This window comes from Strix aluco, chromosome 4 (genome assembly GCF_031877795.1).
Source record: "Strix aluco isolate bStrAlu1 chromosome 4, bStrAlu1.hap1, whole genome shotgun sequence".
Taxonomy (NCBI): Eukaryota; Metazoa; Chordata; class Aves; order Strigiformes; family Strigidae; genus Strix; species Strix aluco.
In genome coordinates, this window is record NC_133934.1 from 118,971,453 (window position 1) to 118,985,356 (window position 13,904).

A 13,904-nucleotide genomic window follows, 5' to 3' on the forward strand; every position below is an offset into this window, starting at 1 on the left:
CTGAGATCAGGCTCTAAGCAACTATGACATCAGATGCTGCCAAAAGACATTTGATTCCTCTATTGTGAAATGCCAGGTTGGTTCTGGGACATGGTGAGAAGCCAACTCTAGCTTCAAAAATTCTATAGTGAGCTATTGTGTGATACTAAATACAAAATCATCACTCCTGCTGCTGCTGCAAATCATAGGGCATCCAAGGACACATCTAACACTATCACCACTTTCTACTGTGTTTGCAAAATACTGCAGCAAAGGTTCATGCATCCAGACTATAGAAAATGTCTGTGAGAGAATGAAGACCCAGAACTCATTGTCGGGAGTATGAATTAAGAAGCTGAATCCCATAAGCAAAAAGAGCTGTTAGATATTCTTAAGAAGAGTTTTGTGCTCTGCTGTCTTCCACACCTTGGTTCCCCCAAACCAAGTAATTGCCATGACTCCGAAGTATTTTCTCCTAAAACTTTCTGACATTAGAAAAGCCAAAAGACATTGTAATTTGAAGGTCTCATTATCATGAAAGAAATCCTAGTGCACAGATATTTTTAATTTGCTCAAAAAAGCATGTGGCAGAAGATACAATTACTTTGTTCTTAGCCAGTGGCCCCAGATAATAAAAAAACAAACTGACACATCAAAATCAAATGTATCTGAAGTAAAAAGGTGACAGTGAACATAGTTTGGGATTCACTGGTACAAGAAGCTGCTGAAATTCTTCTCTACTTCTGACTTTTGTCTTTTAGCCTTTCCAGATTCAGACTGACCAAGCATGTCTATTGTTGGTCCACAGATAAAGCCATCTCCCACATGTAGAGGCAAAAGTCCAGATTGAGTTAGATTTGCCATGGTACAATGAAGACAGGGGAACACTGATGCATTGAATAAATTCTCAGCCATACAAGGGGTACCCCTATGTCTTTCATGAAATGGGAAGAACAGAGTTAAGAGTCTTATTAGGTATATCACTGGAGGTAGATTCCCAGGAATGGCCAGCAGTTTTGAATATGAGCCCAGGACAGATTTTTCTGGTGCTGTCACATTGAATACCCTCCCCTTTGTCTCCAGATTCATTCTGATGAGAAATACACTTGCAATCCATGTGAACTTTCCAATAAAAGCAGAATTACTAGCCTATGTCCTGAGTATATATAAGTTTGTCTAGAACCTGACAATTTGCAGCTTTTTGCATTTATTCCTGAGCAATGTGGTATTATATTAGGTTCTGCATGCAATTTAAAGGACTGAATCTTTCTTCCTCACTCCCTGATATTAATTTAAATGTCTAAACAGAACTATTGTAGACAATAAGGGTCCTGTCCTAAAGTGTGAGTGATGACACTGTGGCTAGTTCACTATATTCACAGCAAAAACGTTAAAGGATAACTGAGGGCAGCTCCTCAAACCTGAGAAGTCTGTGCTTAGTAGAGGTAGGGCTTGTTTGATTAGCAACAGAAGAATTTATATTGCAAGACAGCTCATGATGCATAACATATGTTTTTAATTAACTTATTTTCTCTCAGTTTTGACTTTGGGAAAGAGAACAGTTGTGCAAAAGGAAAAAGATAATTTATTTTACACCTGTCTTGACTGATTATACATACTATGGGAAGCCATCAGAAACTCAGTAAAGGGCTATGGGAAGGTTCTCAGAATGCAGAGTACCAAATTAATCTTACTAGAGCAGTTGTCTTCTCTTTTTAATCATGAGGTAAGATGACAAGGATTGCACCGAAAAAAGCAGTATTCGGAAAATCCCAATAACATGTATGCTTATTCAGATATGCTGAATATTTGGTCCTTTTTTTACAAGATTAGTTTATAAAGACTCTCACATATTATATTTGATCAGATCAAACATCCAATTCACCCAGCCGCCATTCCTGATGGTGTCCAAAGTGGATTCCCAGGGAAGAGTGTGAGAACAGTGTAATATATAGCAGTAATTCCCCAGAATACTTTTGCATCCTCCAGGGTTTTGTGGCTGAGCAATTCCTGAACCAGAAGCACCATCTCTATCTTTAATAGCCCTCAATGGTTTCTTCTTTTCATCCAAAGACTTCTTGCATCTGAATGTTTTTACTGTCCACAACGTCTTGTGGCAAGGATCTTGACAGCTTAACAATGCAATGTGAGGCAAAAGTACCTTTTTTGCCTATTTTGAAATTGCCACTTCCTGGTTTCACTTTATATATTCTACTCCTTTCTGTAATTCTTCACAGTAAAATCTTACCTTATGTATTCACCTCTGTGCCTCAGAATATCATGGAACAGATCCTCCTAGAAGCTATGCTAAGGCACATGGAGGACAGGGAGATGATTTGAGACAGCCAGCATGGCTTCACCAAGGGCAAGTCTTGCCTGACCAATCTAGTGGCCTATGATGGACTGACTACACCAGTGGACAAGGGAAGAGCTATGGAAGTCATCTATCTGGACTTCTGTAAGGCCTTTGACACCACCCCCCACAACATCCTTCTCTCTAAATTGGAGAGATATGGATTTGATGGATGGACTGTTCGGTGGATGAGGAACTGGTTGGATGGTCACATCCAGAGGCTAGTGGTCAACAGCCCAATGTCCAGATGGAGATCAGTGACAAGTGGTGTCCCTCAGGGGTCTGTATTGGGACCAATGCTGTTTAATATCTTCATCAATGACATAAACAGTGGGATCAAGTGCACCCTCAGCAAGTTTGCAGATGACACCAAGTTGAGTGGTGTGGTTGACACACCTGAGGGTCAGGATGCCATCCAGAGGAACTTGGACAAGCTCAAGAAGTGGGCCCATGTGAACCTAATGAGGTTCAGCAAGGCCAAGTGCAAGGTGCTACACATGGATGGGGTAACCCCTGGTATCAATAGAGGCTGGGGGATGAAGGGATTGGGAGCAGCCCTGCTGAGAAAGACTTAAGGGTATTGGTGGATGAAAAGCTGGGTGTGAGCAAGCGATGTGCACTCAAGCCCAGAAAGCCAACCATATCCTGGGCTGCATCAAAAGAAGCATGGCCAGCAGGTCGAGCGAGGTGATTCACCCCCTCCATTCTGCTCTGGTGAAAGCCCACCTGGAGTGCTGCATCCAGCTCTGAAGCCCTCAGCACAAGAAAGACTGTTGGAGGGGGTCCAGAGGAGGACCACAAAAATGATCAGAGGGAAGGAACACTTCTCCTATGAGGAAACGCTGAGACAGCTGGGGTCGTTCAGCCTGGTGGAGAGAAGGCTCCAGGGAGGCCTTATTGGACCTTTCCAATTCGTAAAGGGAGCTTACAACAAAGATGGGGATAAACATTTTTTTAGGGCCTGTTGTGATAGGACAAGGGGTAATGGTTTTAAACTAAAAGAGGGTAGATTCAGACTAGATATAAGGAAGACATTTTTTACTCTGAGGGTGGTAAAACACTGGAACAGGTTGCCCAGAGAGGTGGTAGATGACCCATCCCTGGAAACATTCAAGGTCAGGTTGGATGGAGTTTGAGCAACCTGATCTAGTTGAAGATGTCTCTGCCCATGGCAGGGAGTTTGGGCTAGATGACCTCTAAACATCCCTTCCAACCCAAACTATTCTATGATTCTATTAATAATAACTTAGTATCAACAGCAAACTAAGATACCTCAAGATTTTCTCCCTCTCATTTCCAGACCATTTATTAATATTGGGAACATTGCAGGCCCCAGGACAAATCCCACAGAAACTTCACTGGTTACCTCCTTTCTCTGTGAAAACTGACCCTTTATTGCTGACTTCTGCCTTTTTATTTAATCCTCTGACTTCTTAGATTCTTTAAAAGCTTTTGGCAAGTTATAAACCAAGTAGGTTATATCAACCATAATTCCTTTATCCACAAGCTTATTGGCTTCTCTGAAGAATGCTATTAGATTTGTGAGGCCTGATCCCCCTTTACAAATCCATGTTGAATCTCTGCAAACATACAATATTCATTCCTGTATCTACTGGTCCTTCAGAACAAATTTTTACACAAAATGGTAACCCAGTTCCCAGGTTTCTCTAGAATCCTTGGGTGAATATCATATATTGCTGTTCATTATTATCAATTTCTTCTGTAAACACTTCTACCAAAACCAGCACTGTGGAATCTAATAGCATCTTGGAAACAATGAGCTTTGAGTTCCCAAGTCCTTACACAATCACAAGGTTATAATTATAGCCAGGTAACCAATGCCCAGAGCAAAACTTAACATAAATTAATGGGATTTGGTGAAACAGGTGTTCTTATCCCTGATGATCATGAAGAATCCAACAGGACATTGACTTCTTCAAGCCTTATTTTCTACACTCAAAAGTTAAATCAATTCTAACCTAACCTGAAATGTAATCGTAGAACTAATCTCTACAGGAATCTGTGAACATGAAACATCAGCTGTTGATATGATCCCCCATCCTAAACTTTCAGGTCAAACCTTTTCCTTCCCCAAACATGAGATAAACCTCAAGCATAACCCTACTTAATATATGGGCAGTGAACTAATTCTTGCAGCTAAAATGCATTAAAGGCACTAGCTGTATCATCACCAATAGTCTTTCTAAATCTCCACCCTTCCCACTCAGGTGAACAAACTCCATAAAAAATGTGAATAACAGCATTTGCTCTTCATGTTACTAACTCTCTTTCTATCCCTGAAGCCATTCTCAATCCAGTGACAAGCTCAACGATCATTTTCTTCCTAACTCTACTCCTATTTTTAACCAAAAACTGAACTCTAACCACTGACTATTTCATGAAAAAAAAATTGATTGAGATTCATTATCAAACAACATTCTTTCTAATATCTGTTGGTCCTAAATGATCTAACAGTGATCTTGGCTGATGAAGCCTTCCTCTTTTATGTCATAATGACACCCTAAACCTAAGCCTAAAATTTATTAATTCAAAGTGAACAATTTGTGTAGTAAATCCAAATATAAGGCATTTGTTCCCAACTATGCAAATTCTCATCCTATGTCTGCCAGTCTTGCAGAATGCAAGAATAAAAAAGGCTTTCTACCTTCTTTTCTGAAAACCTGATTCTAGCCCTAGCCCTAAAATTAACATGTACTGTAGAAAGAGGATGAATCTGTAATGGAATACCTAATATGAAGCATATGTTCCTGCCTACGCCATACTACTCTCTCTGACATGTTTTTTCCCAGTTCCCTAGCCTTATCCCAAACCTTCCTTAAATGGAAGATGTGTCCAGGAATACTGAAAATAAAATATTTGCTTATGACTACACCAGCTGCCTTCTGAACCCTCTGAATCCACAATACATCAGACTTGATACAGCCTTCCTTTCTGAAACCCTTACCCTATCTTTCACCAATTCCTACAGAAAAATTAAAGATATTCATTCCCACTGATATCAGCATTCTTATTCCTGCCAGTCATGTGGATCTGACATTAAAACAGGTTCTCAAGACTTTTTTTTTTTTTTTTTTTTCAAATTTTAAATCTAACCATAAGGTTACCTATAGGCAAGAGCCCTACAGGAAAAGTGAACATTATGCATTCCCTCTTCCATTCCTGATGGCCAGGGCAAATATCTCACTATAAAAACTTTTCAAACCTTATTTACAAATTTTAATCCAAGCCTTCTGTTTGAAAATCAGTACTCCAGAATAAAGGTCAAGAATTGGCGAATTAAACCATAGTGGCTATTAAAAGGACTCTTCCAAAAAATTAAAGTTAAAGAACAGTATTAAGGCACTAGGTCAGGCAAAGCTCTTATTACAAGCACATTGGCCAATGTTTATGACTAACCTTTAAACACCAAAATAGTGTAGCACTGAACAAGCCATAAATAAAGATAATGTCTGCCTGTGACACCACCTAAAAGAGAGCCTTGAAGAAGACAGGATGCTGTAGAAGGCTTAAAAGAGGACACTAGCAATGTGATTTCATTGCAGGTCTGCCTGATCCATTTGATTAAATAAATGTTGAGAGTAAAGAGAGTATTTGACTGATATGGCTAAGTATTAATGTGCCTTACAAAGACATGGTTTGAATGAGATAGCAGGATCTGGTATATTAAATTCAGAGGTTAGTTTGCACTTGGAGCACTTGGTAGGCAATCCAAATATGGGAATGAGAGATAGAGTGGGATGTGAGAACCTTTATGTATTATCTGTGCCTTTACTCATTAGATGGAAAAAAGGTACATTATATTCAGCAACAGATTTGTGGTTCTGGCATATATACAACCAGATTCAGCTACGTTGCCACATCATTCTGCCTTATACTTCCCACAGTGATGACAGAAACCACCGAAAAGGTGGCCGTAAAAGACTGGTCACTCTTTGACTGGACAATACCAACTAAGTATCTCTGCTGCTAGCATCTGCCATCCCAGAAATATCTGTTTTTAAAGGGATTTTCAACACCACTAAAGACTGCATTACACATTATCTGTAAGCAAAACTACAAGTGAAATTTTGGAAATTTCTTGTTGAAACTATGGCTACCAGGATGCCATCTAACAGTTACTCCAAGCTAACTCAGGTGGCAATTTAACTGTAAAATGTGGATGAATTACAGAGAAATACATATGTAACTAATGTTATCTTTGCATCAGCCTTTTTTGCGGTAGAATTAACATTTTTCCCCAAGATGTGTGTGTGTGCTTTATCACACATACAATAATTTATAATACTAAAGAAAAGTCATATTCAACTTGAAAAACAAAAATTCATCCAAATCACTTGCACTGAAACACTAAGCATGCCCTGCAAGAATAGCTTCCATGGTCCTGTGAGGTAGAGAAGCAATTTATCACTGAATACAGCCCTTAGGTATCTGAACATAACTTCACATTTCAGAAGTGAGCTCTGTGACTTTCTTTCACAGGTTAAAAATACTTGTTAAAGCCATCTATACCGTTGCTAAGAGAAATGACACATTTGGCAAGGATATGTGAGTGATAGCTGGAGATTCTTGAAAATAAAGTAGATTTGGCTTACAGGTTGGTTTTTTTAATTTACTTCAGAATCTTTAGTAATAGTTACCAATTAAATGCAAAGCATTATGTAACACAAATTCAGTATACACTTGTCAAAGGACTTCTATATCTTCTTCAGAATCTTCCTATGAAGTCCCATCAGCTGAGATAGAAATACATGATTTAGATCTAACTTTTTAAAACCTTTGCAGAAATGTAAAATAAATATCTTCCATTTCATATATGGATTTAAATACAGCTTTCCTCCCGCAATAGGGAACACCAAGCCAGATTCTCAGCTCTTCACAGCTCTCTATGCCAGTGTGCCTTGTGTGTTAGTCATTCAGACTGCTCTTAACATACACTGGAATAAGTGAGCTGGGATTTAGGTCTTATCAGGCTCAGTTGGTGGGAGAACATGACTAGAAACCAATTCCACAGGTTACAAATTTCTATTAAATGCTTAAGAAGATGAAAAGTCTGTTTTTCCTGCACTGTTTGGAAGATAAATGTGATGTAACTGAAATACTCTGTATGTTGTTAAATGGTATTATAGAAATATGCAGACAGTGACTTAACAGAAATGAAATTATTACTTCAAAACTCTAAGCTCTGAAACAGTGACGTTCTAAACCGTTCCTTGACTAGAAGCACATGACTATTCCCACCAGCTTCCCCTGGGCTCCCTCAATGGTTTATGAGCTGCCTGTTGGACTAGGCCATGGTCATGTACAGTACTCTGAAGCTCAAGAGCAGTCCCGTAACTGGGTTCTTCTCAGACAGACTTTTGCACTTTGTTATATATTTTAAAAAAAAAAAAAAAAAAAAAATTTAAAAGTCTTGATGTTATTCTGTAAACATTGTTGTCAGACCAAAACAGCTACAAAACTTTTAATAGAAGGAGTGGATTATTGCTTGGGATTTTCATGCATTCAGATGCCAAACTTCTTTAAGAACTTGTGCATTACTTGTAGACATGACCTCAGCTAACCCAAAGAAAGCCACAGGCATGTCTCCTTTCCCTACTGGCAGCTACTTTAATTGGCAGGTTCACAATGAGCACTTTTGTTTGCATCCTAAACATGCAGAGTACAATTAAAATGTTTAATACTTTCATCCTGAAAGTGCAGCAATTAATATGTTTTTTTTATAGGTCAAGTCATTACACATTTAAATAGCATCATTCAAACACTTAAGGAACTTGTTTTACAAGGACTCAAAAGGTTCCCCATTTAAAATTACATGGATTTAGTTCGTTTAAAAATAGACATTTTGTTTGTTTTCCATTCAGTCGTTCTACTATTTGGTACTCTCTCCTTGCACATGTAGTCTCTGAGTATTTTACTACCCCCTACTGTATGGAAATAAAACTGTACAATACTTTCCTGTGGCCTATATGGTACTAACACCTCTTGAGAGCTCCCCATCAGCCGGAACACCAAGGGGATGGATTCAGAGTCATTGGAGCTACAGGATCCTGTTTGGGTTGTCACATGAAGTTCCTAGTGGCTATGGTGTGGATGACAGAGAACAAAGTTTTCTCGACAGCTCTGAGATAGTAGACCGTGACTGGAGTAGCATGGTTACTGGGTTTGTATAGTGCACATCATCAGGTTTCCAAAGTAACTAAAAGTGCTTTGTGAAGCAATGAGTCAGATCCTGGTTATGCAGTAACCACACACAGGGATTTATGTTTTCAGGAACTGTGTGTCCAAGAGCAGCATACTGTTATATAGGTCTCTGGCACTAAATGTGTTGGGTAGCCACTGAATCAGACTGAACACCTCTAAAGCCATGTGAGCAGCATTTGGTGTACTACTGTGTACCAGCACAGCCCACATATTTACTCACTTGGACTGCTATGTGATGTGAAGAAGCTCCCCACTCTCAACTCAGCTGAATCTCACTGCGTCTCTTGGTAAAGGGCATAACACTAAATTGCCTACCACACTTCCACAAGAAAATGCACATTCCACATGCAGTTTGTAGGTCAAATAAAGTACATGCTCAAATCTTGCTCACCCATCATCAGAAGCCAGAGCCGACCATTTCTCTTCCATTTTCTTCACAAAGTGATTTGCCAGCAAATCTTGTTCTTCTATCATCAGTTCCCTGTGCTGGAAGAAAAGGAATTTAAATTTGTGCTCACTGGCATTTCCTCTCCCACTGCAGTTCACGCTGGGTAAACCTATTTCAAACTGGGCATTCCCTGATGTAGAGGCTGTTTGGTGGTTGGTTCACCACTGCCCTGCCCCACCTGCTTTGCTAAGTATCAAGGTGGTCTGCTCCCTGGACTCCCCAGCTCTTTGTCTAGCCATGTTGCCTGGGAGGTAAACCCGGCTTCTTCAGTGTTTCCAAATTCACTGAGACTCTCCCAGAACAGGTTTTGGGATTTTTAGTGCATATCTTGTTGAAAATACCACATACCTCTTCTCTTTTCTGATTTGGGATGCAAAATATAACAATCAGAAACGGCAAAATTGTCTATGAAATAGGAAGTGCATTTCCCACACAGCTATTTGCCATTGACTGCAAGGGTGGTTTGTACAGTTTGGCTGGTAGCCTTGAGAATAATATTTTAGGAATATTTTTCCCACACTAAACTGCAGCACCCTTCAAAAAATGAGCTTTTTAAAGCTAGTACAGGTTGGACTGTGACCTACCGTTGGGCTGGATAATGGTCATTTAATATGTGTATTCCCCAGAAGCAGAACAAGTCCTAAATGGGAAGTCCCAGAGTTTCAATCCAATTCCTTGGTCCCCTGGGGAAATGACTTGCTCCAAAACTTTTGCTGGCACCAGCCATTTCCTGCTCTGTGCCAATGCTGATGCATGGCCCAATATTTAGCAGTGATGGACAAAAGTCTGCCGGGTCCTCAGCCCTGTTTGCAGTCTAACATTGCGCGCACATGAGAGAGTCAGCAGTTTGGCATCGCCTGTTCTTCCCCTCCACCTTTGACAACAGGCTTAGGCAGAAACAGAAAGGAGCCCCTTACAACCACTTGTTCCTTTGGGTGAGCGTGGACCTCAGTCCATAAATCATTTCTACTGCTTTGGCACAGTGCTCCCGTCTCTGAGTAAGCCAACACTCTACCACCTTCTCTTCAGAACAAGCCATTTGTAAAGGGTACACAGCAGTACTGGCACATGATTCCAACCACTGCAGCAAAATCAGCTCCAAACTCACTTTCAGTCCTTAGAACAGAAATGATAATCCTTGGATCTTGGGTCTTCTGACAACATTCAGCACTCAGTGATGCCAGTGGATGATAAAGGTGCAACAGGCAGAGGCTATGTAAAATAGACTATGAAAGAGATGGATTAGTTAGACAGTTTCATAGAGCCAACTCTTTGTAAATCTAGTCATATCCAGCACAATTTACTTATCTAAATTTCTATTAACAATTCTTATAAAAAATAATGTATTTGCCCATATTTTGCTATTATGTCAAATACATTATTTGACAAATTCTTTTTTAATTTAATTTTAGGTTTTTTTCAGACTGTTCAGCTAGCTTTAATAATAAAACTGCCTTATTCTGTCTTCACTTCATTTAATTCACTTCCCATTTCAGGAAAAAAAAAGAAATCAAGACTAAACATCTACCAAATGTTATTCCTCTCCAACTGAATGTGATGGATGGTCTGAGGAGCACATAAAAATTAAACAAAAAGTGCATTGTTCCCTTCCAGATTTTTCAGCTGGTGTAAATCAGCATAGCTTCACTGATGCCAAGTTGCAGAGATGTACATCAATTGAGAATCTTACCCTTCATCTTCAGAGAGATATTTTCCCTACAGTTTAGGTTCTCTGCCTTTTCAGGCTCATGAAAACTCCAGCTTGCTTTCCTGCCATGCTCTATATATCACCATAAATTCTCTTCATTTTGGTTAAGTTCATTACAGCTCCTAACCTGAGAACAGGTCCTGCAGAGAAGGCACAGAACAGATGTGACTAGTCAGCCACTCTGTCCCAGACTCTGTCTGGTTGAGATCCAGGCATTGTAATTACTCAGTGCTTCAGTTTCTGATTTGTGAAATACATCCTTAGCAAAGAGAAATATGGATAGGCTTTGTTCACCCCTGCTTGTCAGTTGATGAGGTCCCATGATGCTATAAAACCTGTAAAAAACATAGTAACAGAATTAATTAATTTTGATTTAATTTAAAATGTAGTCTTGAAGGGACTACCTTTCCATTCAATTTGATCCTTCTACCCCCTTATTTCCTCTCCCTGAAATCCAGAGGAGACCACCTATGGCAGGGACCTGGTATCCTCTTCCTACCACCTGGAAAACTGCAAGTGTGAGAGGGAAGGAGCCTTTACAAGGTTAAACCCCAGGACTGCCATTCTCCTAAAGTCTCTTGCTCAGCCTAGTCAGCATGACGCACAAGCAGAAAGGTACCTGCAGTCCAGACTCAGGAACAAATGTCTGGATCACCAGTCCACTTCTTCACTTCTCCAAAGGTGCTGGGAGAGAGCCAGCTCTTAATCATTCATCTCTGAAATGATGCCTCCAGAATTTTTGCCCTCAGTTGCTGTAGCACCATTGGTTGTCTGCCTTCCTTCATCCTTCCCTGCCTCCCTCCTCATGATCCTTTTCTGTCATTCCTCTCTCCTGTCTTCAACCACAGGCCCTCCCAAAACAGACTAATGAAAGATTTGTTTTCATTATATAAGCCCCGTGTATAATCAAATACATTTGAAAAATAACAAAACTGTAGAACTGACAGGACATGTGTCTACCATCACCCCATATCCAAACACTGAGGTTTGAGCTTGGCTCAGGCATCTCTGAAAATGCCAAATGCCTATTTCCACAAACACAGAGAAATGGATCCATAGCTCTGTAAACAGAATAAAGGTGCATTGTTTAAAATTGCCTAGCAAACACACAGAGTAAATTGTGAATGCCTTGAGAAGAAAGCTGCAGACTTCAGCCTGACAAACACTTATGCACATGTGTGCTGGTTTTGGCTGGGGTAGAGTTAATTTTCTTCACAGTAGCTAGTATGGGGCTATGTTTTGGATTTATGCTGGAAACAGTGTTGATAATACAGGGATGCTTTAGTTATTGCTGAGCAGTGCTGACACAGGGTCAAGACCTTTTCTGCTTCTCACACCACCCCACCAGTGAGGTGGCTGGGGGTGCCCAAAAAGTTGGGAGGACACACAGCCAGAACAGCTGACCCCAACTGACCAAAGGGATATTCCATACCATATGACATCATGCTCAGCAATAAAACTAGGGGGAAGGTTGTCAGGGGGGCAGCTGCTCAGGGCTTCATGGGGTTTATTTCTCTCTCTTTTTTATTTTCTTTTCATTACAATTTATTATCATCATCATTATTATTATTACTATTTTATTTTATTTCAATTATTAAACTCTTCTTATCTCAAGCCATGAGTTTTTTCACTTTTACCCTTCCAATTCTCTTTCCCCAGCTTGGGCAGAGTGGGTGAGCAGCTGTGTGGTGCTTAGTTGCCAGCTTGGGTTAAACCACGACAACCTGTTTGACATTAAGCAAATGAGAGCGCCAACTTCAAACAGGACACTCACAAGATTAAAATTAAGTGGCAGCCCAAGCACTTGAAGGACAGAAGTCTCAGTCTTGTATGCTCTTTTTGTACTGAAAACTAATCCACATTTAGACCTTAAATATCTCTCTAATAATTCAAATCAGGTACTTCTAGGCAAACTTCCTTTTTTTAATTGTTTTTGAAGGTAACATTAAAAAAACATTAAGCTCCCCTTTAATTGAATTCAATTGATTTGCTCAGCTCTACCAGTGCAAGTGAAAACAGAACAGAACCTAAGGGATCATCCAGTCTAGGTTACAGGAAAAAAACTATAAAATTCAGGATTTCTCACAGATAGTTTTGAAATGGAGGGTCAGCTTTATATGGCAAGCACTCAGCCCTGCTCCAGGGTGCCTGGACACACACAAAACAAATGCCAAGTCACCTCTTGTCCTGAGGATCTGACAGAGTTGGACAACAAAACACACTGGCAGCTCCCCAGAAAGCCTTCAGATATCTTCACACCACACTGATGTAGCATCCAGTTTAGGCATTAGCAGAAGCACAGAAGTTGCATTCCCACCTGCAGAGGTGTCCAGCACGTGCTAAGCTCTGGTTTGGTGCAGCTGCATTGCTCATGGCGAGTTGGCAAGTTTGCAGCTAGCCAGATCATGTCTCCATTGGAGCAGAAGACTGAACTGTACACATGTCAGGATGAGAAAAGGCAATACAAAAGAAATGAATGGTGGTGATGGTGGTGGTGGGAAAATTAATAGAGAAATAAGGAAGCAAATGAATGGAGAATAGGAGAAGTTTAAAACATCAGCTTTCTCCGATTTCTTAATTAGCACAATTCTCTTTGGGTTTGGGGTGTCACTGTTGGTTTTTTGTTGGGGGGTGGGAATGTTAATGTTGTTACATCTAATTTTGTTTCCACAACAATCTTCTATACAGTAATAAAACATTTCTGCATTGTTCATTCCTGAAATGCTAACTTGATTTTTACGAAAGGAAGGGGACAGCAAGAAGCACAACTCTTATTTCACAATAAGTAAAACTCTCCCGCTGGGTCTCTGTTCATGATAATATACTATGGGAAAAAAAGGACTACAAACATGTTACTAGCAGTATAATAAATAGCATGTGCAAAATGTACAGTATAGTGAATACACTACAGGGACTAATTACAGAGTCTCTTCCACTCCATAACCATCATCAACCGTCTTCTGTGGTTTGGCACATCAAATATTTTCTATGATGTACTTTACCATTTTAAAAGCACTGCAAATCCTTGGCTGGACACCAAACAAATGCTGTACATTACTTTGCAGTTGCTGCCGTATATTCAACGTCTGACCTTACCTCCCCCTACAGTTCAATGTGTAGAAACACCAATAAAATACATGATTATTTCCAGTGGCTTTTATTATTAAATGGGTCTGTCACAGTGACAAACCAAA

At 40.0% G+C, this 13,904-nt stretch overlaps 1 long non-coding RNA gene across 4 annotated transcripts in view; it reads right to left on the reverse strand.

Annotated features, from left to right (window-relative positions):
* Window positions 1–13,904, reverse strand: part of LOC141923607 (uncharacterized) — a 183,888-nt gene that overhangs the window by 137,895 nt on the left and 32,089 nt on the right. For all 4 annotated transcript variants that reach the window (XR_012623337.1, XR_012623338.1, XR_012623339.1 and 1 more), the window contains exons 2-4: window positions 10,838–11,045; window positions 10,111–10,228; window positions 8,946–9,040 (exon numbers count right to left, since the gene is read on the reverse strand). This is a non-coding gene — a long non-coding RNA (uncharacterized LOC141923607). The remainder of the gene's footprint in view (window positions 1–8,945; window positions 9,041–10,110; window positions 10,229–10,837; window positions 11,046–13,904) is intronic.